General features: G+C 55.7%; 1 pseudogene across 1 annotated transcript; it reads right to left on the reverse strand.

Moving 5' to 3' along the window:
- Positions 1 to 2,956: 2,956 nt before the first annotated feature.
- Positions 2,957 to 8,052, reverse strand: LOC308648324 (regucalcin-like; annotated as a pseudogene). The gene is made up of 6 exons: positions 7,908 to 8,052; positions 5,763 to 5,945; positions 5,024 to 5,238; positions 4,457 to 4,588; positions 3,272 to 3,432; positions 2,957 to 3,007 (listed from the first exon to the last, which is right to left on the reverse strand). The product of its transcript is annotated as a regucalcin-like (transcript).
- Positions 8,053 to 26,107: the final 18,055 nt, after the last annotated feature.

Below are 26,107 nucleotides of genomic sequence, written 5' to 3' on the forward strand. Positions count from 1 at the left end.
ATAAAATAAAATAATGGCATTTCAAGTTATTATAATAATATAATACTAATGCAATATCCGTATTGTTACTTCTAAAAGTGATATAATTCCTGCTCCATGGGCTTCAATACTAGTATTGAATATGATATCCTTACTAGAACATCAAAAACTGATAAAGTGGCTGCCCTGTGTCCTTTAAGACTAATATAGCATTTAAAATTGATATGACAGCTTCTCTGTGGCCTCTGATATGAAGATGATGTCCATAATATAGGATCTAAAACTGATCTAGGGCCAGGTGCAGTGACACATGCGTATAATCCCAGTGGCTCAGGAGGCTGAGACAGGAGGATTGTGAGTTCAAAGCCAGCCTCAGCAAAAGTGAGGTGCTAAGTAACTCAGTGAGACCCTATCTCTAACTAAAATATAAAATAGGGCAGGGGATGTAGCTCAGTAGTCGAGTTCTCCTGAGTTCAATTTTTGATATCAAAAAAAATTAAAAAATAAAAAATGAAACTGATATAGTATTTGTCCTGTGGCCTTCACAGCTAATATGATATCTATATTGTTGCATCTAAAAGTAACATAATAGCTGCCCTGTTGTGATTAATACTATTATTATGTGTCAATGTCTTGGCTGGGCACAGAATCACGAGCCACCACACACCTTGTAGATTCAAACAGCAATTCTTTATTCCCGAACTCACACCGGCCTCTACACAGACGTTCTGGGGAAATCTGAGTTCTGCTGCCGTCCAATTCACCTCCACCATGAGGCTTCTTTTCCAATACTTTTTGAATCTCAAGAGAACTCAACGGGAACTCAAGCAGCAGGAACGCCCTATTCCCAGCAGCAATAATCTTCAACATTGAACTTCCCTAAAACCCATATTGTCTTAAACTGGGAACGCCTTAAACTTGTCTTAAACCGGAACGCCCTAAAACCAAGGAGCAGGATACTTCCTCAAACCTGCAGGATACACCCTAATCCTGGATCCACCCTCGTCCTTGAGCAGGGTCACCTTTCTCAAACACACATGCAAGGTCACAGTGGATTTCCAAGGCAAGTCCATTTAACATGGGGTACGCTGGCAAGGAAATTTCGATGCGTCATTCCTACTTGGCAATGGCCCTCAGCAATTATGTCCATCCTATAGTATCAAAAACTGATATGGCTACTCTGTGGCCTTTTGTATCAAATGTTAAACATAATATTGCATTGAAAACTGATATAATAGCTGCTCTGTGGTTTTTGGTTCTAATGTGATATCCATATATAGAAGGGGTCCCTGCAGGCCTGGGGCAGGCAGCTGGCAAGCTGTGGACACTCCCACAGAGGTGAGTGCTGGCCCAGGTGACCACTCTCCTGGCTGACCGTCTGTTCAGGCAGGCACAGAGACTGCGCAGCCAGGGCGGGCAGGAGGGACAATTCAGTGAGGACCCGGCACCCCGCCCCCGGGCCTGGGGCAGCGTGGGTGTCCACTGTTTTACAGATGTCCTCTCCAGCATTCTGTGTGGCATAAACCAGCACCACATAGACAGTGGACACCAGTGCTTTCCAATGTAGACAAGGCAAGCCCAGTTGTCTCCTGGACTCCCAGCCCCTGAGCAGACAGTGGTGGTCATCAGGAGGACGCCCACTTCCTGGGCCCCTGCTTGGCCTCCCTAAGGTCCCCATCTGACCCCTCAGCACCCTGTATCAGGGTCTGCACCTGAGACCAGGTCTCTCCCTCTTCCCAGGCCAGCCGCCCCTCTCCAGGACTGACCACACGGCCAGGACCAACTCCACACAGGCCTCACTCCCAGATGGAGGCTCGAGTCCCAGGTCAGCCCTTCCTGGTCACAGCACTGCCCACCCATGCCCACAGGACAAGCTGCACTCTGCCACCATGACCACGGGACCCCAGGACAGAGACTCCCGGCAGCTGGCAAGCAGAGCCGTGTGCACCTGCAGGCCACCTGTGTGGGGACCTCCAGAAGCTCTGTGCTGAGCCCTCTGGAGTCGGGGACTCAAAGTTCTTCATCACTCTTAGCATGTGTATGTGGGAGGGCAGCGTGGAGCCCCCTGTGGAGGGACAGTGTGCAGGGGCCTCACACGGTTATGCAGGGAGTTCCCATTCCACCAGCACCTCCAGCCTAGGTATGTCCCTGAAGACCCAGAAACAAACTCTGGAATGAAAACTTGTGTGTGAACATTCACAGCAGCACCATGCACAAGGGTCAGAAGGGAGAAGTGACCCAAGTGTCCACTGAGGAGGAATGGGGGAACAGGACGAGTCCATCAACATGGTGGAATATTACTCAGCCCTGAAAAAGAATGCAGCTCTGACACGTGCTGCAAGTGGGACAGACTTTGAGACATGGGGCTCAGTGAGAGAAGCCGATACAGAGGGTCACTCAGTGTGGACTCCGTGGGCAGGTCCTATCCACAGCAGGCCATCCAGACACAGGCAGTGGGCAGGTGCCAGGGCTGGGCCGGGGACTGGGTCACTGCTGGAGTGCGAGTGCCTTTCAGGGGTAAATAGGCTATTTGGGAAGTAAAGGCACTGGGCGCCCAGTGCTGTGAAGGCACCTGATGTCTGGCTCTATCCCTAGCAGATGAACTTGTGCACGTCCAGCACAGCTACAGCCCATGCTCAGGATCCTGCTCTCAGTGACCCAGCACCAAGTGGAGGCAGAGAGGCCAACCTCAGAGATACCAGTGTGGCCACATGTTCTGCAGAGTGCAGGTGACCCGTGGGGACCTTGGAGAACACATAGGGGCATTACAAGCTGAAGCTGGGTGACACTGGACATAGCATGGGGCAGTCCTGGGGGGGACCACATCCCAGGGCAGCAGCTGCAGAGATGACATTGAGGTGGCCACATTTATTGTCAGCTGTTAACAGCGGTCAGGCGGGAGCACCCCGCCAGAGCTGAGCCTGGCCCGACCCAAGGACGGAGGCCTGGTGTGAGCTGCATTGGACGGTGGGGTTCCTCAGCCAGTGAAGTGGCAGAACGCAAGGCCTCTCACCCCCAGGCCCATGACCTGCAGGAGGAGAGGGTGGAGGTGAGTCCCTGGGCGCGGCTGAGTCTCCTGGCAGTGATAGTCACACCAGCTTCCTAAACTTCCTGTAAATGTCTCTGTGCACAGCAGGGCACGTGAGGCCTCGGGAGGGCTGTTTTCCAGGTGGACAGATGTCTCCATGGATGCTGCCAAGCCTGCTCCAGTCCCTGAGGTCAAGATGTGTTACACCTGGCTGAGCAGACGTGGCCGGGACCAAGCTGACCCTGGCAGGGAGACCCCACTGACCTTGAAGACGTGTCCTGCCTGCAGCTCCCGCAACAGTTGTTCTGGACTCAGGCTATCCTCTTCAGAGGTCACGCACAAGCCGGGGTAGTCAGCCCCCCCACCCTGGAAGCAGCAGGACATCAACCTGAACACTGGCGTCTCCAGGGTGCACAGCCGCATCCCTGTGAGTAAAGCTCAGGTACGTCCCTGGAGCCCAGCCATCCGCCTGCTGTAGGACCCCAGGTGGCCTGACAGTGCCCACTCCCCAGTGGGGTCCTGGGCCTACTGGTTCTGCCTGGCACCTGCAGCACTTGATCCCCAACTCTGCCCTGACTCATGGACTGCAGGGGTCAACAGGGACACCTGGAGCCCAGGAGCTGGAGAGGCCAGGCTCCTGGAGGGAGCTGGACACCATTGTAAGAGGTGAGTCCTGTCTACATTTGCACCCCAGAACCTGTGAGTGGGACCTGGTGTGATAACCGGGTCTCTGCAGAGGTCATTAGTGAAGGGTCCTGAGATGGGCTCCTCCTGGGTCAAGTGGCCCTCATGTAATGGCCGTGTACTCCCAAGAGACAGAAGAGGGGACACAGACCCTGAAGATGGGTGACACTGGACAGAGCATGGGGCAGTCCAGGGGGGGCACATCCCAGGGCAGCAGTTGCAGAAATGACATTGAGGTGGCCACATTTATTGTCAGCTGTGAACAGCGGTCAGGCAGGGAGTGCCCTGCCAGAGCTGAGCCTGGCCCGACCCCAGGGACGGAGGCCTGGCTTGAGCTGCATTGGAAGGTGGGGTTCCTCAGCCTGTGAAGGAGGAGGAGCCCCATGGAGATGGAGGCAGAGACTGGACTGAGGGGCCACCAGCTAGGGCCATCTGGAGCCCAGAAGCTGGGAGATGCAGGAGGAGTCTCCTTAGAGCCTGTGCAGGGAGCTCAGCCTGGGATCCTGGTCCAGCCTCCACCCTCCAGGGTGGGATAGGAAAAGGTCCTGTGGTTTTCAACACTGGTTTGTGGTCATTTTCTACATCAGCCCCAGTGTTCCCTACACTGGCCAAGTGCTGAGCGGCCATCCTGGCACTCCCGCCATCTGCACAGGTCGCCCTGTAGCTGGACAAGCATGTGGTGCTGCCTTCCCACTCCTGGACCCTGAACACCATAGCACAGAGCACCCCATGGCCCCTCCTTGACCGACTGCCATGTGCACACACCTGTCTCGGGGTCCATGTGGATCACCTTGCCTCCCTCAATGCAGGCCACCCAAAGTGTCCCTGTGGTGTCCATGCACAGCCCATCTGGCATTCCTTGCTCTGGCTCCAGCTGGCACACCAGCCATGGGTTTGCTGCGGCAGAACAGAGGCACATGGCCCCTCACAGCCCAGACCAGGAGGTCATGTTGCATGGCCTCAACCATGGGAGGCAGTTACAGACCTGGTGGTGCATCTGGGACCCCAGGAGGGGACTCGGGAGGATGTGGGGGGACTGGCCACAAAGGCTCCCCCCCGGGGAGGGTGTGGGGGGCTGGCCACGGGAGGCCCCACCCAGGGAGGGCTTGTGGTGCTGGCCACGGAGGCCCCTACTCCAGGGAGGACGTGGGGGTCTGGTCATGGAGGACCCCACCTGGGGAGAGTGTGGGTGGCTGGCCATAGAGGCTCCTACCCCAGGGAGGGTATGGGTGGCTGGCCAAGGAGGCCCATACCTTAGGGAGGGTGTGGGGAACTGGCCATGGAGGCCTTAGCCTGGGGAGCGTGTGGGGGACTGGCCAGGGAGGCCCCTACCCAGGCCTCCTGTCTGCACGTTGTAGTCATAGGCCCGCACAGAGTAGACCAGGCTGTCCACATGTTAGAGAGTGAGGTGGTCCAGGGACCAGTCCAGCCCGTTGGGATGCCCAGCTGATCCAGCTGTCTGATCACAGAGCAGTCAGTGTAGAGTGTATACAGGGAACCCTGCCCCGGCTCCCACACTCCTGGAGCGGACACCTCTGGCATGGTGCCTGAAGAGAGTGAAAGGTCAGTGGGCAGCACCCCAACCTGCCTTGTCCACCCCACACAGACCCGCTGTGCAGAGAGCTGTGGTCACCCTCAGTTGGGGGACAGCAGGCAGGATGCCCCTCAGGCAGCATCTGTGAATGAGCCTCTGTGCTGGGCGAAGGGGGACCCCAGAGATGTTCCACCTGGGAAGAGGCCTGCTCAGGCAGAGGTGCAGGGCACTCAGCTGCACGTGAATGGCCTCTGGCCAGCAGCCCTGGCTGCTGCTCCACCCTGGCAGCTTCGACCCTCCCAGGGTCCTCTCTGGGCAGGGACCCAGGAAGAATTACATGAAAGCTGTGTGCTTTGGAGAGGGAGGGAATCTGTGGGCTGCCCAGCACCTGCATAACCTCGGGTGCTGCTTGCCAGCAGCCTGGGGAGAGCTCCTGAGGTCCCCAAAAAGCCAGCACCCGCCATGACGACAGACTCTCCAGGTGGCCTGGGCCACCTTCGGCAAACTGGGCCACAGCCAGTCCTTTCAGCAGCTCACCTGCCTCAAACCTCCCAGTGGGGTCCACCTTCCCATTGTTGAACATGTTGTGGGGCTTGTCATGGTCCAGCCAGGCCGCCCACTCCTCGTGCCCCGTCTCCCAGTCCAGGAGGCCAAGGCAGGTACCAGAAGCCACCATGTAGCTGCCCTGTCTGCACAGAGCCACACAGACACCAGGGTCTCCTGGGAGGACAGAGGATACAGGACAGCAGGGTGGCCCAGCTGCTGCTTCTCCAGGAGACAGTGCCACCCCACCCATGGGGCTTCTGCTGGGAGGCAACGTCAGGACACAGAGCACGGCTCAGCACAGGACGAGTCCTGCTGGGCCTGCGTGGACCACTTCTCTGTGCCCCCCTCCCCACAACAGCCACCACAGGGCCTCTAGATGGGACTGGAGGCTGCCGAGCCTGCCTGCAGGGCCACCAGGACTGCAGAAATGGAGAGCGCTGGCGTCTCCTCACATCAACGCCAGTGTGAGAGCCGCGGGTGCCCCTGAGCCCTCGGGTAGGACCGCTGGACCTGGGACAGGCTCCACAGGAGCATACCTGAGGCCAGGCACAGACTTTGGGCCAGCCCTGATCTGCAAGGGGGACAGTGGCACTTGCCCTTGGGGAGGGTGAGTGTGAGTGGAGGACGCTCCCAGAGTGCTGCTTCTGCTCCTCAGAAGGCCCACAGGGGTCATCAGCCACACAGGTGTGCAAGCCCCACAGACACAAAGGTAACTCTCAGGTGTGTGAGCCCATAGGGGTCATCAGCCACACAGGTGTGTGAGCCTACAGGGGTCGTCAGCCACATAGGTGTGCAAGCCCCACAGACACACAGGTAACTCTCAGGTGTGTGAGCCCATAGGGGTCATCAGCCACACAGGTGTGTGAGCCTAAAGGGGTCATCAGCCACACAGGTGTGCAAGCCCCACAGACACACAGGTAACTCTCAGGTGTGTGAGCCCATAGGGGTCATCAGCCACACAGGTGTGTGAGCCTACAGGGGTCGTCAGCCACATAGGTGTGCAAGCCCCACAGACACACAGATACCACCCAGGTGTGTGGGTCCACACACACACATGAGCCTGGAAAAAGCACAGTCACCCGCACCCTGGCTCCTGAGTCAGGACAGGTGCGTGTGTGGCACAACCCGGGGTCAGAGCCAGGCGAAGGCTCCACACAGCCGCCAGGAGGATGTCAGCATTTCCAGGACTTTGTCTGGAGGACAGCTAGCCCATCTTTGGTCCATCCTGTACACCAGGACTTCCCACCCCCACGGTCTGTCCTGTGCCCAGGGTGTGACAGCCCACACTCCAGGGGCTCCAGAGCAGGCAGCCAGGTGCTGAGCAAGCAGGTGCCCCGGCTGGGCCCCTGCAACCCTCAGGCCACGAGTGATGCTGGACACCTATGACAAAGGTACCAAGAAGCCCTAGGACCTCAGGGGACACGGGCCATGGGCAGGCAGGACAGCTTCATAGCTAAAGGAGCCCCAGGACCTCAGGGGAATGGGCCCCTGGGCACATAGGATGGTCTCACAGCTCCCTCCCCAGGAACAACTGGAGCTCCAGGGTACCCACACTTCCTCAGGACCACGTTCTGCCGCCCCCAGACCCACATTCTGCAGCCCCCAGACCCACTTCCTCTGGCCCTCCATCTGCAGCCCCAGACCCACTTCCTCTGGCCCTCCATGTTCAGCCCTCAGACCCACTTCCTCTGGCCCTCCATCTGCAGCCCCCAGGCCCACTTCCTCTGGCCCTCCATCTGCAGCCCCATCCCCACTTCCTCTGGCCCTCTGTCTGCAGACCCCAGGCCCACTTCCTCAGACCCACAGTCTGCAGCCCCCAGGCCCACTTCCTCAGGCCCACCATCTGCAGCCCTCAGGCCTACTTCCTTTGACCCACCATCTGCAGCCCCCAGGCCCACTTCCTCAGGCCCACAGTCTGCAGCCCGCAGACTCACTTCCTCAGGTCCACTGTCTGCTGGTCCCAGACCTACTTCCTCAGGCCCACTGTCTGCATCCCTCAGGCCCACTTACTCTGGCCCAACGTCTCCAGCCCCCAGACCCACACTTACTGTGACCCACAGTGTATAGTCCCAGGCCCACTTCCCCAGGCCCACCATCTGCAGCCCCCAGGTCCACTAACTCAGGCCTATGGCCTACACCTCCCCAGAGTTGGGTTCCACCGGCACACAGTCCTGGCGTTGATGTCCACATACACCAGCTGCCTGGTCTCCTCTTCCCACACGGGACACTCCCCCATCCTGTACCTCTCCCTGATGACAGCCTCAATCCTGGGGGACGCCATGGCCTGGGAGGACGACAGGGCTGTGAGTGCCCTGTTCCCTGTCCCATTCTCCTGGTCATCGGGTGAGGGCTGCTGGACTGTGCAGGCTGGGCGCTCCCAGATGTGTGACACATCCTGTGGTCTCAAGGACAGCCTCTTCTGCTCATGAAGCCTCACCCAGGCAGACATGGCGATGCAGAGAAGGACCCAGCCAAGCCCGTGCCCCTCCTGGTCCTCTGCCACCTGGCACCCTGCATGACCCAAGATATCGACAGAACATGCAGGTGCCCTGTCACTTGAAAAGGCACTCCCTGGCAAGGTTCCAGGAGTCCATGTGCCCTTTCCTTCTGGTGGCACAGTATGCCCACCACTTCTCCACCTTCCAGGACCCCCAGCTACAGCCTGGGAAGCAGGGGCTGCTAAGCTGAGCCACTGTCCAGGTGGGCCCGGCTCAGAGGCTGGGGTGGGGTACGATCTGCAGGGGCTGGCTCCCAAGCACACACCCTGGCCTCTCTGCCCAGGAGACCTCTCCCCCAGAAGGGCTCACTTCGCAATGCTCCTGTTAATTGGGTTGCTGTGCCACGCCTGCCCTTGGTGGGATTCAGTTCACAGGGCCCTTCCTGGATGGCATCAGGAGGCCCAGCAGCCCAGGGCTCCCATACTGGGGCGGCTCACATGCTCCTCAGCCCTCATCCTATCCTGCTCCCTCAGCTCCTTGGGACTCCACTGCACTCAGGCTGAAGGGTCCACCAAGTGGGGGCGGCAACTGTCTTCCGCCCTCCCCTCCCTCATCCGTCCCTCTGTGCTTCACCAAACCAACAGAGCCCTAGGCGGTGGTATGTCACTTGTTCTGTCCTGCAGAGCCAAGGTAGCAGTTGCAGGAGTTGCCCTGTGCTCTCTGCATTGGCGTAGGAGAAGCAGCAGCCCTTAGGACCTTGCTTCCATAGAGAGCCTCCCAGGTCACGGCCAGAGCCCCACCAGGCATCCCTGAGACTTCCCCTTAGGGCCGACCATTCGGCTCCCCAGCCCTCCTGGGTTCTCACCTCACACAGGTGCTTCCCTGGGCAGTGGGACACTGTGCTCCTCTCCTACTGCAGAAGAGCGCCCTCTTGCAACTGGGAGTCCACAGGGCTCACCCAGGCAGGCTCACAGGGAGCACAGTCTTGGCCCAGCAGGCCTAGAGGGGGCGCTAGGGAGGCACGGGGATCCCTGGGCAGGCAAATGGGGCGCTGGGCAGGGCTCTACCCACAGGCATCCTGTAAAGAACGGACTGCTGATCTCCGAGCTTCACTTGCTGACCCTACCCGGCCTCACACACCTGGCCATGGCACCCAAACTTTCACAGGCACCAGAGTTCCTCCCCGCATCTTCCTCTGCCCTCTGAGATGATCTGGGCGTCACTCCGCCAGCCTCCTGTAGGCTCCTTCAGCGGCCTCTGCCCACATGCCACTCCAATGAGTACAGTGGTGCCAGGGACCCTGCGCCTCTCCTGCCACCACCGCTTTCTGCCAGCAGGATTGCCAGGGTACTCCCCAAGGAGAGGATTTTGGCAGGAGGTGCTGCTCTCTTGCAGGCCCACACCAAGGGTTCCTCCTGCTGCAGACAGGGTAGTGGCCTCTATGCAGCCAAGACCTAGCTCTCCCTGAGAAACACTGTGGGGGCACAGAGCCCCACACGCCCTTTGTTCCCACATTCCAGGGGCCCTGGCACCAAACCAGTTGTCATGTCCCCGTGACCCCACAACAGGACGCCAGGCACTCACCCTTCTCCACTTCCCTTGGTCCAGCTGTCCTATCTCCAGAATGCTCCTCCTCCACCTGCCAAATGCTAGCCCTTTCCCAGGTCCTGCCTAGATTCCCAGGGCAGCCTCCTTCTGCACCTGGGGCAGACGATCTCATCTGACTCATGACTTACACACTCCAACCTGCGGATGACTCCCCCATTTGTAGATGAGCACACACCAGCTCCCAGAATAGATTTCTGCCTAACACCCTGCTTGGAAGTCTATCAGGCATCCCACATGGGCTTGCCCATACACCCCTGCTCCCCACCTGGGATGCCTCCCCATGTCCAACCCCAGTGGGCTGAATAGCACCCCAAGTGCACTGGGACCTCGGGATAGGGCTTCTTTTGCATTTAGGGTCTCTGCAGATATAATTAGGTAATGATCTCAAGATGAAACCATCCTGGGTAAGGGTGGCCCTATGCAATCGCAGTGTGCTCACTAGAGACAGAGAAGGGGACACAGGCACAAAGGAGTAGCACCTGGACACAGAGGCAGAGACTGCAGTGAGGGGCCACCAGCCCAGGGCCACCTGGAGCCCCAGGAGCTGGAGAGGCAGGAGGAGCCTCCCTGGAGCCTATGCAGGGATCTCAGCCTGGGACCCCTGGTCTTGGCCTCTGCCCTCTAGGGCTGGCAGAGGACAAGTTCCTGTGGTTTTCAACTGCTGGTTTGTGGTCATTTCTTACATCAGCCCCAGTGTTCCCCTGCACTGGCCAAGTGCTGAGGGGCCACCTTGGCACTCCCGCCATCTGTAAAGTTCCCCTGTGTAGCTGGACAAGACATGCCTGGAGTCTACCCTGGAGCCTGGGGAGGTAGCTAAGCCCTGTGACCCCTGGTCTCAGCCTTCTGCCCTCTAAGCCTGGAGGAGAAGATCCCACCGGACTGGAAAAATGGTTTAAGCCCCTGTGACACTTTGTTTCTAAGTTCAGGACATTAACAGGGCCATGAAATTGCATCCAAAGTTGGCCCCTCATCCCTGCCTTCGAGATATCTTGTCCACCAGGCTTCTCCCTCCCTCCCCTCTGCTCAACTCTGCAGCTCCCTGGGCCTCAGGGCTCCTTCCTGCCTCCCCTCTGCTCAGCTCTGCAGCTCCCTGGGCCCTGGGGTTCCTCACCCCCTCCCCTCTGCTCAGCTCTTCGGATCCCTAGGTTTGGGAGCCTCTTCAACCAGGTCTCCCTGGCACTACCCTCTCCCTGTCTGCTCCCCCAGAGCAGGAGCCTTGTGCCAAGTCAGTGTGAGCTTGTGTCCCCTGCAGTGACTCCTCTGATGTCCTGTTGCCACCCTGCTGGCATAGTGTGGGCTCCCCCACCAGAGCATGGCTCAGTCAAATGGATAGTGTCCAGTTCTTACCCTCCTGGTGACACTTCTCCCTTCCTGTGGGACAGCTGGAGACAGTGTGCTGCACTCAGCCTGCTGGCCCCACATCCCACTTGGCTGTCCAGAGAAGCTGTGGTGGCCCTGGGGCACCTTGGGAGCCACAATGGCCTGCGTGCTTATGGTGATCCCACCAGGTGATACTCCCTGTGGGAGACCTGCTGGAGTGACTCCCTAGACCCTGACACAGACCTAGGCCCAGGGGTCATATACCCTGCCCCCTGGTGGGCCAGCTGGCTCCCTCTGACCAGGAGCATGAGACCCTGCCCTCCTCTCTTTGGGTCTGTGAGTGGTGGCACTGCTCCATCATGTCTCCTGACTAGGAGTGGCCTCCTCTGGGAATCAGCTGAATACCCCCTGTCCCAAATCCTTCCTGATGGGGTTGTCACCCAGGGGCCTTGTGACAGGAAAGCACCATGGGTCTGCCACAGCCTCAGGTCACCTCGCCTTAGGCTGCTTCCTGGGAGAGGCACAGGGGCAAGGTGGGGTTCAGATTGTGGGTCTGCTTGGGGACAGACTTCTCCCTGAGAGGCTCAGCACTCCTCCATCACCAAATCAGGCAGCCTGGGGACCTGAGCTTCCCTCCTCCTGCACCCAGCACACCATGTCCCTCGTGAGCCCATGCTTGGCCTCAGGGTCCCACAGGAGCACTTTCCTCTCGCATGAGTGACAGGCTGACTTCTTTCCCAGGCTGTGGCCTGAACCTCCACCTGAGCCTTTCCTGAGTGACTCCTGGTCCTGCACAGGGCTCAAAGCACCTCCTGCTCCGGTCCACATAACTGGGGTTAGGATCCTGAAGGGCAGGCCATCCTCAGCAGGGTCTTGGGAAGCTCCTTCCTGCATCTTCCCACCCCTGAGGACCCAAGGCCCCCTGTACCCCTCCTTCCCTCTCCCTGCTCACAGCTCCCCTGTAACCCTGCCTCCCTCTCTCTGCTCAAAGGCCCCTATATACCTCCCTCCCTCTCCCTGCTGACAGTCCCCCTGTACCTCTCCATCCCTCTCCTTGCTCACAGCCCAATGTACCCCATCCCCCTGTCCCTGCTCATACCCCCTGTACCCCTCCCTCCCTGTCCTGTCCCTGCTCACAGGCCCCTGTAACCCTCCATACCTGTCCCTGCTCACAGCCCCCTGTACCCCTCCCTCCCTGTCCCTGCGCACAGGTCCCTATATCCCTCCTTCCCATTCCCTGATCACACCCCCTGCACACCTCCCTCACTCTATCTGCTCACAGCCCCTATACCCCTCCCTCCCTATCCCTGCTCACAGGTCCCTATACCCCTCCCTCCATCTCCCTGCTCACAGCCCCTGTAGCCCTCCCTACCTCTCCCTGCTCACAGCCCCCTGTACCCCTCCCTCCCTCTCCAGATTCACAGCCTCATGTACCCCACCCTCCCTGTCCCTACTCTCATGCCCCTGTACACCTCCCTTCCTGTCCCTACTCACAGCCCCTGTACCCCTTGCTCCATATCCCTGCTCAGAGGTCCCTGTACTCCTCCCTCCCATTTCCTGATCCCACCACCCTGTACCCCTACCTCCCTCTCCCTGCTCACAGGCCCTGTACTTTTCTCCCTGTCCCTGCTCACAGGTCCCTGTACCCCTCCCTCCCTGTCCCTGCTGACAGGCCACTGTACCCCTCCCTCCATCTGCCAGCTCACAACACTTTGTACCCCTCCTTCCCTCTCCTGGCTCACAGCCCCCTGTACCCCTCCCTCCCTGTCTTTCCTCACAAGTCCCTGTAACCCTACCTCGCTCTCCCTGCTCACAGGTCCTTCTACCCCTCCCTCCCTATCCCTGCTCACAGGCCCTGAACCCCTGGTTCATTCTCCCTGCTCACAGGCCCTATAACACTCACTCCCTCTCCCTGCTCACACCCCCTGTACTCCTCCCTCCCTCTCCCTGCTCAGAGCTCCTGTACTCCTGGCTCCTTGTCCTGGCTCACAGATCCCTGTACCCCTCCCTCCCTCTCCCAACTCAAAGGTCCCTGTACCCCTCCCTCCCTCTCCCTGCTCACAGCTCCCTGTACCCCTCCCTTTTTCTCCCTGTTCATAGCTCCCTGTACCCCTCCCTCCATCTCCCTGCTCACAGCCCCATATCCCCCTCCCTCCCTGTCCCTACTCACACACCCCTGTACTCCTCCTTCCCTGTCCCTACTCACAGCCCCCTGTACCACTCCCTCCCTGTCCTGTCCCTGCTCTAAACCCTGTGTGCCCCTTCCTACCTGTCCTTGCTCACAGCCCCCTGTACACCTCACTCCCTGTTTCTTCTCTCACCCATCTGTATCACCCCTCCCTCTCCCTGCTCACAGGGCACCTGTAGCCCTCCATCCCTCTCCTTGCTCACACCCCCCTGTACCCCTCACTCCCTCGCCTTGTTCACAGGCCCACTGTACCCCTCCCTCCCTCTCCCTACTGACATCCTCATGTACCCCACCCTCTCTGTCCCTGATCCCATGCCCCTGTACCACTCCCTGTCCTTGCTCACAGCCCTTGGACCCCTCCCTCCTTCTTCCTGCTCACAGGTCCTGTACCCTCCCTCCCATTCCCTGATTCCACCCCCTGTACCCCTCCCTCCCCCCTGCTCACAGGCCCTGTACCCCTCCCTCCTTCTCCCTGCTCACAGGTCCCTGGACCACTCAATCCCTGTCTCTGCTCACAGGCCCCTGTACCCCTCCCTCCATCTCCCTGCTCACAACCCAGTGTACCCCTCCTTCCCTCTCCCTGCTCACAACCTCCTGTACCCCTCTTCCTCTCCCTGCTCACAGCCCCCTGTACCTGTCCATCCCTGTCCCTCCTCACAGGTCCCTGTACCCCTCCCTTCCTCTCCCTGCTCACAACACACTGAACCACTCCCTCTCTCTCCCTACACACACACCCCTGTACCCCTCTTCATCTCCCTGCTCACAGCCCCCTGTACCCCTCCCTCCCTGTCCCTCCTGACAGGTCCCTGTAGCCCTCCCTCCTTCTCCCTGCTCACAGCCCCTGTACACCTCCTTCCCTCTATCTGCTCACAGGCCCCCTGTAACCCTCCCTCTCTCTTGCTGCTCAAGCCCCTGTACCTCTCCCTGCTCACAGCCCCTCTACCCCTCCTTCATTCTCCCTGCTCACAGGCCCCTGGACCGCTCCCTCCCTTCCATGATCAAAGCCCCAGAACCCCTCCCTCACTCTCTCTTCTCATAGCTCCCTGTACTCCTCCCTCCATCTCCCTGCTCATAGCCCCCGAAACCCTCACTCCCCCTCCCTGCTACAGACCCCTGTACCTCTCCATCCCTCACTCTGCTCACACCCCCCTGTACCCCTCCCTCCCTTTCCCTGCTCACAGGCACTGTACCCCTCCTTCATTCTCCCTGCTCAAGGCCCATTTACCCCTCACTCCCTCTCCCTGCTCACAGCCCCCCTCTACCTCTACCTCCTGTTCCCTGCTCAAATGCCCCTGTACCCCTCCCTCCCTCTCCCTGCTCAGAGCCCCCTGTACCCCTCACTCCCTGTCCTGGCTCACAGGTCCCTGTACCCATCCCTCCCTCTCCAAGCTCACAGCCCCTGATACCCTCCCTCTCTCTCCCTGCTCATAGCTCCCTGTACCCCTCCCTCTATCTCCCTGCTCACAGCCTCCATACCCCTCACTCCCTCTTTCTGCTCAGAGCCCCCCTATACCTCTCCTTCATTCTCCCTGCTCAAGGCCCCTAGACCCCTCACCCCTTCTCCCTGCTCACAGCCCCCCTGTACCTCTCACTCACTTTCCCTGCTCACACCACCCTGTACCCCTCTCTCCCTCTCCCTGCTCAGAGACCCCTGTACACCTCCCTCCCTGTCCTGGCTCACAGGTCCCTGTACCTCTCCCTCCCTCTACCTGCTCACAGCCCCTGAACCCCTCCCTCCCTCTCAATGCTCATAGATCCCTGTACCCCTACCTCCATCTCCCTGATCACAGCCCCTGAACCCCTCCCTCCTTCTCCCTGCTCATAGCTCCCTGTAACCCTCCCTCCATCTCCCTGCTCACAGACTCCTGTACCTCTCCATCCCTCTCCTTGCTCACACCCCCCTATACCCCTACCTCCCTCTCCCTGCTCACAATTCCCCTGTACCCCTCCCTCCCTCTCCCTACTACAGCCTCATGTACCCCACCCTCCCTGTCCCTGCTCCCATGCCCCTGTACCCCTCTCTCCCTCTCCCTGCTCAGAGACCCCTGTACACCTCCCTCCCTTTCCCTGCTCACAGCCCCCTGTATGCCTCTCTCCATCTCCCTGCTCACAGCCCCTGTACCCCAAACTCTCTCTCCCTGCTCACAGCCACCCTGTACCTCTCCATCACTCTCCTTGCTCACACCCCTCTGTACTTCTCCCTCCCTCTCCCTGCTCATAGGTCCTGTACCTCTCCTTCATTCTCCCTGCTCAAGGCCCCTGTACCCCTCACTCCCTCTCCCTGCTCACAGCCCCCCTGTACCTCTCCATCCCTCTCCTTGCTAACACCCCCCTGTACCCCTCTCTCCCTCTCCCTGTTCACACCCCCTTTACCCTTCCTTCCCTCTCCCTGCTCACCACCACCTGTACCTCTCCCTCCCTGTCCCTGCTCACAGGTCCCTGTACTCCTCCCTCCCTCTCCCTGGTCACAGCCCTATGTACCCCTCCTCCCTGTCCCTACTCACACCCCCCTGTAACCCTCCCTCCCTGTCCCTACTCACACTCCCCTATACCCCTCCCTCCCTGTCCCTACTCACACCCCCCTGTACTAATCCTTTCATGTCCTGTCCCTGCTCACACCCCCCTGTACCCCTTCCTACCTGTCCCTGCTCACAGGTCCCTGGACCCCTCCCTCCCTCTCCCTGCTCACAATCCACTGTACCCCTCCTTCCCTCTCCCTGCTCACAGCCCCCTGTACCCTTCCCTCCCTGTCCTTCCACACAGGTCCCTGTAACCCTCCCTCCATCTCCCTGCTCACAGGTCCTTGTACCCCTCCTCCCTCTCCCTGCTCACAGGCCCTAAACCCCTCCCTCCCTCTCCCTACTCACACCCCCCTGTACCCCTCTTCCCTCTCCCTGCTCACAGCCCCTGTACCCCTCCCTCCCTCTCCCTGCTCAAAGCCCTGAACCCCTCCCTCTGTCTCCCTTCTCATAGCTCCCTGTACTCCTCCCTCCATCTCCCTGCTCACAGCCCCTGAACACCTCACCCCTCTCCCTGCTCACAGCCCCCCTGTACCTCTCCATCCCTCCCCCTGCTTACACCCCCCTGTATCCCTCCCTCCCTCTCCCTGCTCACAAGCCATGTACCTCTCCTTCATTCTCCCTGCTCAAGGCCTGTTTACCAGTCACCCTCTCTCCCTGCTCACAGCCCCCCTGTACCTCTCCCTCCCTTTCTCTCCTCACACCCCCCTGTACCTCTCCCTCCCTTTCTCTCCTCACACCCCCCTATACCTCTCCCTCCCTTTCCCTCCTCACACCCCCCTATACCCCTCCCTCCCTCTCCCTGCTCAGAGCCCCCTGTACCCCTCCCTCCCTTTCCCTCCTCACACCCCCCTGTACCTCTCCCTCCATCTCCCTGCTCACAGCCCCTGTACCCCTCACTCCCTCTCCCTGCTCACAGACCCTCTGTACCCCTCCCTTCCTCTCCCTGCTCACAGTCCCTGAACCCCTCCCTCCCTCTCCCTGCTCAAGGCCCCTGTTCCTCTCACTCCCTTCTCTGTCACAGCCCCCCCTGTACCTCACCTTCCCTCTCCCTGCTCACACCCCCCTGTACCCCTCTCTCCCTCTCTGCTCACAGCCCCTATACCCCTCACTCCCTCTCCCTGCTCACAGCCCCCCTGTACCTCTCCTTCCCTCTCCCTGCTCACACCCCTCTGTACCCCTCCTCTGTCTCCCTTCTCACACCCCCTTGTGCCCTTCCTTCCCTCTCCCTGCTCACAGCCATGTGTACCTCTCCCTTCCTGTCCCTGCTCATAGGTCTCTGTACCCCTCCCTCTATCTCCCTGCTCACAGGCCCTGTACCCCTCCTTCATTCTCCCTGGTCAATGCCCCTGTACCCCTCACTCCCTCTCCTAATTTGGTTAAGCCTGTCTAAATTAGCAATAGCCAGAAAGGGTGGTCCAGTGAGCAGGGCCCAATTTACCTGATGGGAGGCTTCACTTTTAGCAGTAAGGCTTGCACACAGTAGGACCACCATCATCGGCCCATGGATGTGTTTGCCACAAGGCAAAGGGGCAAATCTAGTGGCTTGGTCAACAAGACCTTTAAGATCGCCCCAGTTACTTTACATGAGGTCTGCTTGTGTTGTTGAGATCTTTGCCTGTGAGGATTTTCCTCCAGAGTTAGTTCCTTCATCTCCTTGGTTGGTAGTTCTGGGTGTGCAGGGCTTGACTTTTTGGCAGGCACCAGCTGGGGTGAGGCTCCTGTTAACATATGTAAACCCTCCACTGGTGGTTAGGAGGGACCCCAGACCATCCCATGCACTTGTTATTGGATCCTTCCATGAGACCATAGGTAGAGGGAGGGCCCCGTGGGGGGGGGCATGTTTATAGGCTGCTGTAACTGTAGAACATTTGACATTGAAAGAAAACTTGAAGCAAGTAAGGTTCTTTTCAAGGCATCATGAGGGGACTTGGTATAGCTTCCCCCTCTGTTTTGTAGCATGATCTTTAATTCCTTGTGTGTTCTTTCTATGATGCCTTGAGCCTAAGGGTTGTAGGGGATCCCAGTTAAGTGCTGTATATGCCACAAATGCCCTGCTAGTACAGGCTGGCCCATTGTCAGCTTTAATAGAAATGGGAACATTTGTGATTCCAAAACATTGAAGTATGTTTGTGATGTCCCCTTTTTTTAAATTTCTCCTGTGGAGGCTGTGGCCATTACACAGCCTGAATAGATAGCAATGATTATACAAATATATTTTAAATTTTCAAAGGTGCACAAATGAGAGACATCCATTTGCCATAAAGTACTATATGTTAACCCTCAGGGATTCACTCCAGCAGGTTGTAAAGGGCCAATGGGGAGAAAAGGTGCACATTTTTTTGCAGTCTCTGACTAGCTGTCTGCAAGCCTCCTTAGTCCTGCTTTCATGTAACTGCCATGGCTGAGGGCAGCAGAGAGGCTTGAGCTGCTTGTGTCCCTGTATCCTGGGTGACCAAAATCCAGTCATCCAGTGTGCCATTATGTGCTGGTGCCACTCATGCTCTGTGTTCCTTCTTTAGTCCATCCCAGATCAACTCCTTGGTAGTGCGGCCCTAGGTCCTTCATGAGACTCCTTCCCTTCTACACCTTGTTTACTCTCTCAGTAAACTGGCAAGTCCTCCATGGCTCTCTGCCTTAAGCCCTGTATAGAGACAGTACCTGCCCCAGCTGGTGACTTCCCCAGGCTCTCAGAGCACAGAGCCACACCTGATTGAAATACTTTGGTGGGCCTGTGGCCTGTACCCCAGGGGAACTGTAGACCCCCTCTCCCTGCAAGCATTCAGCTGGGAGGATAACATTTGTGGTGTGGTTAGGATCCCCTGCTGTTCACATCATCATAGAAGAATGCCTTCCACTTCAAAAGTGTCATGGGCTCAAGAGCTGCTCTGTCTAGGTCTTTCCAGTCTTGAGGGCAATTAAGTTCAAGACAGAGTGATTCCAGAATTTGCTCTGCAAATGGCCCCCCAGGGGGCTAGGGATGTGGCTCAAGAGGTAATATGCTTGCCTGGCATGCGCGGGGTGCTGGGTTCGATCCTCAGCACCACATAAAAATAAAAAGATGTTGTGTCCACCGAAACTAAAAAATAAAATATTATTAAAAATTCTCTCTCTCTCTCTCTCTCTCTCTCTCTCTCTCTCTCTCTCTCTCTCTTCAGGCCCATCTTTACCTCTTTCTGGACACCAAATGCATGTGGATACCATGTGGCAGGGTGCTATGGGGTGGGGGCCATGTTGACTGGGAAGGCTTGTGCTCCCTTACCCCACTTCTCATCTCTTATCCTCCCTGGCTGGTGACTTCCCCAGGCTCTCAGAGCACAGAGCCACATCTGGTTGCAATGCTTTTGTGGGCCAAATTATTGATCTTCAAAAGGATCCCTGCCTCCTGGAATGGGTTTCTGGGAGACCATGGCTTGGGCCTGCCTGGTGGCCTGGACATTTCCGAACTGTTATAGTACCTTGCTGGCTTGGGCATTGCCTCATAAGGAGGCAGTTGCCATGGACTCAGGGAAGGATATAACCTTTGCCTGTCAGTAGAAGGTGCACCTGCACATTTGTGGCCACCTCTTCCTGCACATGAAGGCTAGCAGCACCATGTCTTGCCTCTCTCCCTCCTGCAGCTGTGGGGTTGCTGGAACATTTTTCCATGTTTGTTGATTGATTGTATATCCTCTCCTGAGAAATGTCTGTTCAGTTCCTGAGCCCCTTTATTGATTGGGTTATTTGTTTCTTTGGTGTTTAGAGTTTTGGGTTCTTCATATATCCTTGAGATTTGCACTCTATCTGATATGTGTGTGGTAAAAATTTGCTCCCAAAATGTAGGCTCACTATTCACCACACTGATTGTTTCTTTTGGTAGGAAGGAGACTTTTAGTTTGAACCCACCCCATTTATTAATTCTTTTTTTTGAGAGAGAGAGAGAGAGAGAGAGAGAGAGAGAGTTTTTTAATATTTATTTTTAGCTTTCGGTGGACACAACATCTTTATTTGTATGTGATACTGAGGATCGAACCAACGCCGCATGCATGCCAGGTGAGCGTGCTACCGCTTGAGCCACATCCCTAGCCCCTGTTTATTGATTCTTGATTTTAATTCTTGCACTATAAGAGTCTTATTAAGGAAGTTGAGGCCTAATCAGACATGATGGAAAGTTGGGAGACTTGGGCCTACTTTTTCTTTTGTTAGATGCACTGTCTCTGGTTTAATTCCTAGGTCCTTGATGCACTTTGAGTGGAGTTTTGTGAATAGTGAGAGATAGGGGTTTAATTTCATTTTGTTGCATAGTGTTTCCAGTTTTCCCAGCACCATTTGTTGAAGACAATGTCTTTTCTCCAATGTATGTTTTTGTGCCATTGTCTAATTTTAGATAACTGTAATTATGAGGGTTAGTCTCTATGTCCTCTATTCTGTACCATTGATCTACAGGTCCATTTTGGTAACAATGCCACTAAAGCCCCTACACAGGGGCCTGGCAGAACCAGTCCATGTAGTAATCACTGAAGGTGAATCCAGAGGCTGCACAGGACAGTCGCAGGGAACCCCCAGGCTGCACCAGGCCTCCCCCAGACTCCACCAGCTGCACCTCACACTGGACACCTGCAAACACAGAGGCAGCCTGGTCAGGACACTGTCACTCATCCACTCTTCCTCTCACTCCTGTCCACTCACACACTCAGGATCTCTGGTTCTCCATTCATTACCTTTGAAAACAGCCACCAGGAAAACCCAGCTGAGCACACTCTCCATGGTGAGCAGCTGTGTTCAGTCCTGATCCCTGAGTGGGCTGAGCTGGGAGTCCAGGGCTGGGCTCCTGTGCAGAGCTGCAGGGTCAGGTGGGCTGGTTTTCATGAGCAGAGGGAGGCCCTATTTGCATGTGCTCCTGCTATATAGCAGCTCTGGATAGAGGCCCAGGTAGAGCAGCACTGAGAGCAGATCAGAGGGTCATGGAGCTCCATGGTGGATAGATTAGCTTTCAGGAAGGGAAAATTTCTTCTGTGATCTTTTCTGTTTTCAATTATGGATTTATTTTTACAACCCACTAAAATATATATTTCAGATGGTAACTCCATAATGCAAGTGTGAAGTCATACACAGAAGCATGAGTGCTGGTTCACTGGCCTAACAGCTCATGTCTGGCAAGAGGAACCGCTATACAGCAATCCGTATTTGGAGGCCTCAAATAGAGCTCGGCCCCATAAGACATGAACTTTCTTCTTAGCTGTGGCAGCCATCACATTCCCTTCAATAGGATGCCCTACCATTACAGGGGCCTTACGGGTCAAGAACCCTTCCTAATGTTTCATTTGCTGCATGTGCACATATCACCTGATGGAAGCTCTATTGTGCTGCCCATTGTTTTATGGAAAAGTGCAGACTGAGTCATAAATGGTTGATTTCTGTGTGCAGAGCTCATTCTTTCTGAGCCTTTTCCCTAGTGTCTGAGCTGGTGCTCTCCATCACCAAAGGAGGAGAGCTGTGTGCACAGCCTGGGATCCATCATGCCACCTGGAACCCATGTGTCAAGGTGCTGTCTTCTGCCTCACTAGAGCTTGGTTTCACACAGATGTCCCAAATCAGTCAGTGACCATTGTCCCTGGGAGTTACCTGAACAAATTCAAGCAGGACAATCCACAAGTGCAGCAGAGGAGAGCTGAGGAGAGGGATGCTGCTGCACACCCCTCCCCTGAGCAAGGCCTCCTGGCGCTGAGGATCCTGGATGCTGCCCTGAGTCTAGTCAGGCTGTCCTCCCTGCTCCCTCCAGGCAGAGGGGCTGTCCAGGGTGATGGGGAGAAGCCAGGGGACCAGGACTTTTGTGTGATGCAGCAGAAGGATTGGAAGTCCTCAGACCACGAGGACAGGCATAAAGCCCTCATTGTTAATCGGAGTCCCGCATGCAGCTGTCCCTCTTGATGACACCATCAGCAGACTGACCTTCATATGAGGGTAATGATGCTTTCATTCTTTAAAGACCCTTGAGTTGTGCAGACTGCAGTCTACTTTCAGGTGTGTTCAAGGTGTGTTTGATTCTTAGAGAAATTCATAAGAATGAGATTAAGAAAATATGTACTTATAAATGCAGAAAATTTAACAGAGTGTGTTCACTGCTAGAGGCTTGGACATTCCCCAGGTCCTCTACAGCAGGTGCATTGCATTATAAAACCTCTCTGAGGTTTTATAATGTAAAGAAGGAGAGGAAACCCCACAGGCTTACAGGAAGCCCTTCACTCCCAGCTTCCTCTCTGCACCTGCTCCTTGGTCCCTTTCAGTCCCTCATGGATTCCCAGAGCACCTGCTTTCCCTGAGCTTCACCCCTGTTGGTCCCTGAGATTCCCTTGAAAGTCCTGATTTTCTTCTACTGATTCTGATCCCCATGCTGGTCCTGAGCTCCCTGCTGGTCTTAGTGCCCTGTTTGTACTTAGCTACCATGCAGGGAGGCTTGTGCCTGGGGTTCCCCTTAAGTCCTAAACTGTGTGTCCTGCACAGTAACACACAGCTTCATTCTCACGGGTCATAGAACTCAACAGTAGGGACAACTGGTCACTGATGGAGATGGTTGCAGACCTGGGAGCCAACCCCGAGGTGCAGGTTCTGCAGGATTGCTGGACAGGGGAGGTAGGGGCAGGTCTTCCAACAAGACTCCAAGGAAGGTGGGGAAGGCCAGAGATTGGAGGGTCACAGTCCCTGTGGTCTGCCCCTGAGAGGACAGTGCATGGAGATGTGAGGAGAAAGGTGAAACTCCAGGGGCACAGTCCCCAATAAGAGATGGCAGCAACATGGAACTTATGCCAAGGAAACTGCATGATTCCATCAGAGACCAGCCCCGAGAGAGGCCATGAGGCTGCACCCAGCAAGGTCACTGGAGCTGAGCGGCACAGCCCTGTGGATAAAGCAGAGGATGCCATGTGCCCCAGATGCTGGACACGGAGCTACAGGACCTGCTTGTCCATCTGGACTTTGGTCTCATTTTGTTCCTATCCCTTTATTCTATGCCTCATTTCTAACTTCAAACTGGAGATGTTGACTCTGCACCTTTATATATCAGACACCTGTAACTTGGTTTTGAACTTTACTCCCACAGTGAGGAGTTTGCCTTGAACCTCAGGAGAGATTCTCTACCTGGACTTTGGGTGACCCTAAGGATTTTAAAACAGTGCTGACTCTTCAAGGTGGTCTCAGTGCATTTTGAAATGTGAGATGGGCATGAACATTTGGGACCTGGGGAAGAATACTAAGATTTAGAAATGGAGTGTCACCAAGAGATCATGTGTGGCAATGCAAAAAATTGTAGAGGTGGAAAGAATAGATCATGAGCATTGGAAACTAGTAAGTGGATTCATGCACTGACGTGGATCACCTGTGTGTTGGTGGAGGTAGGTCACTGAGGGTGTGCTTTTGGAGTTGTGATTGTGTCCCTGGTGAGCAGAGCTCTCTCTAAGCTTCCTTGTTACCATATCCCGAGCTGGTTACCCTTCTGCCATGATGGTCTACCTCACCTAGGACCAGAGCTGTGGAGTTAGCTGACTGTGCACTGAGACCTCTGAAACTAAGCCTGAATAAATGATTCCTCTTTACATGGCCCTTGGCACACATATTGGTGACAGCAATGCAAAAGGTGACCCAAACACTACCCAGCACTATTTAAAGAGAGATTTAAACAACAATCAGGCTGCCTTCCTCCAGGACATGGTAGGATGAGAAGCAGCAGAATGAGACAGAAGGACAGTGTGACTGTGCACCATCCTGTTAGGACCTGAGAAGAGGGGAGAGCTGCAGGGGAATAGGGAGGGGAAGGGAAGACCCCTCCCTACTGAACCAGGTGAGTCTGTCACTGACCAGGGCCTTCCTGCCATGAGGGAGCAGCATGAGGCGGTGGCATGAAAAAGAACAAGACTAACCACAATTTTTGTGAATCAAAAATATGGAGGCTGGGGATGTGGCTCAAGCGGTAGTGCACTTGCCTGGTATGAGCAGGGCACTGGGTTCAATCCTCAGCACCACATAAAAATAAAGTAAAAATGTTGTGTCCAACAAAAACTAAAAAAATAAATATTAAAAATAAATATTAAAAATAAATATTAAAAATAAATATTAAAAAATTCTCTCTCACTCTCTGTCTCTAATATATATATAAATGTGCAAAACACTTAGGTGTATAATTAATCTGTTTAAAGAGAGATGTTGAAATTTATGAAACATTCTACAAATAAACATAAGAAAGAAATTGAAGGTAACCCAGTGTCCCTGGAGTAGAAATACAAAAATCATGAATGTGTTTTAATTCCCAAATAGATCTATGGTTTTAGTGCACTTCATATTAAAACTTCAATAGCCTTTGTTACAAAATCAACAAAACTCTTTTACAATGTATTTTAGATAGAAAGAGATCCTGAATATTCAAAGCAGTTTTTTAAAAAAATATTTTTATTAATTCATCATAAATACTCGTAATATTGCATTTTATTTGTTTTGTATTTTGGTACTGGGGATTGAACCCAGGGGCATTTGACCACTGAGCTACATCCCAGCCCTATTTTTTATTTTATTTACAGACAGAATCTCACTGAGTTGTTTAGTGACTTGCTTTTGCCTGGCTGTGAACTTGTGATCCTCCTGCCTCAGCATCCCAGGCTGCTGGGATTACAGATGTGCACCACTGTGCGCAGGTTGTTTTGATGTTATTATTCAAGCTTGGACTCTAACTTGTTCCATTTCAGTCCCCAGCCCTTCCACGGGACCTCCCCTCCCTCTTCCTGTTCTCTTCCTCTGCTCTGCTCATCTTTCTGTTGCAGGTGGGAGGTGGACTGTCCCCCAGGCTCCTGTGTTTGGGCAGGAGGAGTCAGAGGTGAATGGTTAGATGATGAGATCTTAACCTGATATGTGCATCCACCCTAGTTTGATGGACTAGATGGGGGTGAATCATGCAGGTCGGGCTTGGCTGGAGGAGGGGAGTCACTGGGGTGTGTCCACTGTAAACTGTCATTTCCCCTGTGTGTCGTGGCCTCCACGAGGTGAGCCCCTTCTTTCCACTGGTGTCCTTCCTCCATGATGCTCTGCCTCCCCTCAGGCCCAGAGCCATGGAGTGGGCCAACCATTGACTGAACTTGTACAACCCGGAGCCAAAACAACGTTCACCTCCTCTACATGGGTCTTGTCAGGGGCCGTTCTCACGGGGAGGGGAAGAGGACTGTCACAGCAGTTAGCACCAGGAGAGGGGTCTGTCTATGACAAACTTGTCCATGAGATCCCAAGGCTTCAGAACTGGTTGTAGGAGATAATGTGGAGCAGTTGGAGGACGCAGATGAAGACATCTTACAGGTGTAAGTCAGGCTTCATGGGAAATTCTGACAGCAGCTCCTTCCTAGGTCCATGGAGCCAGTGCCCTCTGTGCACACTGAGACCAGGTGAGCTGAGGGTGTCCAGGTCAGTGAGTCACAGCCAAGTCAATTTGTGGGGTGAACTGAGATGAGGCTCAAGGTGGGCACAGGGTTCCTGAGCCTGGCAGAGCTGGCATTTGGGCCCTGAGACTGTGAGGTGGGAGGCAGCAGGGAGCTCTCTACCACCCAGGGCCAGGAGAGGCCCACTGCCCTCAGACACCCAGACTGACCCCAGACACTGCCATGGTCCCTGGGGTGGAGCCCAGCAGCAGCAGGACCCATGGACACCACATCGACATGCAGGATGCCACCTGCCCAGGGAAAGGCTCAGGCAACCCATGAACCAGGGTGGGAGAGGTCACCAGGGAGAGATGAAGAGGAGATGTGGCCAAGGGTGGAGGGCAGCTGTGCGGTCACCAGGAGAACCACTGTGTCAAAGGACGTTTCTATGATGACAACAAAGGACACTGTGTGGTAGGATGAGTAGTGTGAGTGTCTATGTGTGTGTGTGTGTGTGTGTGTGTGTGTGTGTGTGTGAATGTGTGTGTGAGAGTGTGTGTATATGAATGTGTTTGTAAGTATGAGTGTGAATGTGTGTATGTGTGAAAATGTTATGTGTGTGTGTGAGTGTCTGTGTGTGAGTGGGTGAGTGTGTGCACGTGGGCTGAGGACTCTGGGATCCCGTGCTCTGGTCTGGAAGAGGAGGCTGCAGCCTTGGTGTGAACTGACAGCTGCCTGCCCTGGGGAGGGTGAGCCCAGGTCAGTGTGTGAAGAGCACCTGGCAGGGTCAGGTTCATGGCTGAGGTGGGTGGAGGTGTCTGAGAGCCTGCTGAGCATTCCCCATGTGAGTCCTCTGCATCTGCCCAGGGACTGGCTGCTGGAACAAGGG

The sequence above is a fragment of the Spermophilus citellus genome (assembly GCF_964194105.1).
Source record: "Spermophilus citellus genome assembly, chromosome: 4".
Taxonomy (NCBI): domain Eukaryota; kingdom Metazoa; phylum Chordata; class Mammalia; order Rodentia; family Sciuridae; genus Spermophilus; species Spermophilus citellus.